The following is a 2,931-nucleotide window of genomic DNA, read 5'->3' on the forward strand; positions in this document are numbered from 1 at the left end:
CTCTCTCTCTCTCTCTCTCTCTCTCCCTCTCTAATTCTTTGAAAGGCTCAAGTTTCAGACGGTATGTTTTGATCATATCCAGGCCCCCAACTCTTCTCAGATCCACCCACCCAACTGTGCCTCATTTTTCTTCTTTAACCTGTAGAGGCCAATTTGTGCTACTCAAATGTGTTTGGATGTAGGTCTTCAGTTGGAGTATGGTCAAGTTATCAGGGAATCCAGTTTTACAAGAAACTCTTTGTCCCTCCCAGCAGCTGACGGTTGCACGGCGAGTGGTTGGGTGCTGTCCCAGCTCCCTTCTCCATGCTGGGATTTGGTTTCACTTGGGCTTGCACGGGTGTTGTGTCTGCTGTCACAGCTGCTGTGGATTCCTATGTGTGGCTCCCTGCTGTGTCTAGAGGATGCTTCCCTGTAGTCATCGCCTGCCTTACACCCTTTCCATACCCTCTTCTGCAGTGATCCCTAAACCTTGGGAAAGGGGGTGTGGCATATTTTATATTCCTTTTAGGGCTGAGCATCCTCTAGTCTCTTGTTCTCAGGAACTCTATGGGTATAATAAGTCCTTAGGAGTCAGTTCAATGCTCTACCCATTTAACAGATAACAGCAGTGGGTTCTCCTCCAGAGCCTATGTCTGTCTAGCCATAGATTCTTGGCTCAGTAACAAGTATGGATTTCATCTCAGGGAATGGCACTTGAGTCCAGTCAGAAGATAGGTGGTTACTCCTGTGACGTTCATGCCACTATTACACCAATGGGCGTGCCTTGCCAGGCCAGTCGTTGTGGTGCATGATTCGCAGATGGTTACAGTCCTTGATTGCTTTCCCCTCGTGTAGCTGGCTTAGCGTCTTCCAGCACTGTGAAAGCTGGCCAGTGTTTTGGGTTTCTGTTTGAGATTTCTCCATGGCTCCCTGTAGAACCTGATATTCATGAAGCCTTGAACTTGTGGCAGTCCTGTCTCTGCGTCCCACATCCTGGACAATAAATGTGCACCGCCACCACTCCTGTGTCTGATACTTTTTTACTTTCTTTTGAAAGCCCTGTTTGCTTCCAAGGCTCCCACTGGTTTCTGATGTTGTCTTTACACTGTAGCATCCTTTGTTGCCCTGCCTGGGGAGAGGCTACTTGCTGCTGCTGCTTTGAAGTTTCTTTCACTCTTTTCTGCTGACAGCCCCATTAATGTGTCTGCTCTCACTGCCTGGGACTGATGGGCCGAGTGCTGCTTCTTGGGGAGTCTGAATTGTGTCAGTGCCATCTTCCAGGGACATTGGTTTCCTCATGCTCGCCTTATATCATAAACCACATATGTCCATTGCTAAACTGAAAGTGTAATCTAGGATCTTCTAGATCCTAGATTAAAAACGGTTCAATTTTTCCTGTGTGTTCTCTTGAAGAGTATGGGGTAGGGAGGGAATAAGCCTGGGTAGAAGGGATTCGTGAGGTGTCCTGCTTTGTTAGAGTAAGCTGGGCTTGGCCATCTCAAGTGCTATATTGGGTGGGCTTCATGGTAACATGTGACCTCTGTTTCCAAGTACAGTGGCTCATATGGGATTTTATAATTAGAGACATTTGGTGTGAATAGAGGTTCATGGCAAACAAGGCAGATGAAGTCCTGTTTCCTGACAGTGAGCAATAAGCTCTTCAGTACGGCCCTGGGCCCTGAGCCTTCCTGGTAATCAGTTTCCAACATCGTCTGTCGACCTATTTTTTTTTTTTTTTTTTTGGTTTTTCGAGACAGGGTTTCTCTGTATAGCCCTGGCTGTCCTGGAGCTCACTCTGTAGACCAGGCTGGCCTCGAACTCAGAAATCCACCTGCCTCTGCCTCCCAAGTGCTGGGATTAAAGGCGTGCACCACCACGCCCGGCTTTTTTTTTTTTTTCAAGGCAGCTCTTATAAAGGACATTTAGTTGGGGCTGGCTTGCAGGTTCAGAGGGTCAGTCCATTATCATCAAGGCAGGAGCATGGCAGCCTCCAGGCAGGCATGATGCAGGAGGAGCTGAGAGTTCTCCATCTTGTTCCAAAGGGAACCAGGAGCAGATTGTCTCCCAGCAGGCACATAAGGAGGGTCTCAAGGCCTACCCTCACAGTGACACACTTCCTCCAAGGCCACACCTCCTAATAATGCCACTCCCCGGGTCAAGCATACTCAAACCACCACACCTGTATAGTGGAATTGTGTTAAAGTTTCTCCTGGTTTTCATCATTAATTTTTTTCTGTAGTATTTAAAGGTTGATGGTGAAGTGACAGTCTCTGACATATTGTTAACGTCGTTATTGTGCTAGTTCTGACTGGTGCTGTCTGGGGGCTTTTGCCCTTGTGATCTAGTCATGGGGAGAGCCTGAAGGAGGGCTCTTGTTCTGTCAAGTGAGTGTGATTTGGGTGCTTGAGGGATGGGGTGATGCCCCCGACGAAGGAGAAGAGTGCTGCACTGGAAATCCGACTTTCCTTGAGGCCTTGCTGGGCCCTCACTTAGTGGCCCTGCAGGACCTTGCCTTTCATCTGCTGAGTGGTAGCCCTAGACCTAGACATGTGCCTTGGCTCTGCAATTTCATTGCCAAGAATGCAGCTGTTACCGTTGCAGTCCCTGGTTTGGAATGCAGAAGATTTCTATCGATTAGCAAACCACAGTATTCAGTATGTCTTTCCTATTTTGCCATGTAGGCATAAATGACGGGGGGCTTTAGGGTAGCCTAAAGTAAGGAGAGAACACTTCATTCACATCAGTAGATCTCTTCTGTGTAGGCAGTTTATGTTCGGTAGAAAAGATCTGACAGTGTTTTCCAAAATAGTAATATTCGCTAGACACCCTCTGAGGGCTCGGAATCCCCAGGAGGGATGAGTAGAAAAGTCACTGGGATCTGGGTGAGAATGGTCCTCCTCCCAGTGTGGCAGAGAATGGTCCTCCTCCCAGTGTGGCAGAGAATGGTCCTCC

The 2,931-nt window shown here is 48.2% G+C and overlaps 1 protein-coding gene across 4 annotated transcripts in view; it reads left to right on the forward strand.

Moving 5' to 3' along the window:
* Tmco3 (transmembrane and coiled-coil domains 3) overlaps positions 1–2,931 on the forward strand; it is a 39,815-nt gene that overhangs the window by 12,352 nt on the left and 24,532 nt on the right. The window lies entirely within an intron of this gene.

This window comes from Mastomys coucha, unplaced genomic scaffold (assembly GCF_008632895.1).
Source record: "Mastomys coucha isolate ucsf_1 unplaced genomic scaffold, UCSF_Mcou_1 pScaffold22, whole genome shotgun sequence".
NCBI lineage: Eukaryota > Metazoa > Chordata > Mammalia > Rodentia > Muridae > Mastomys > Mastomys coucha.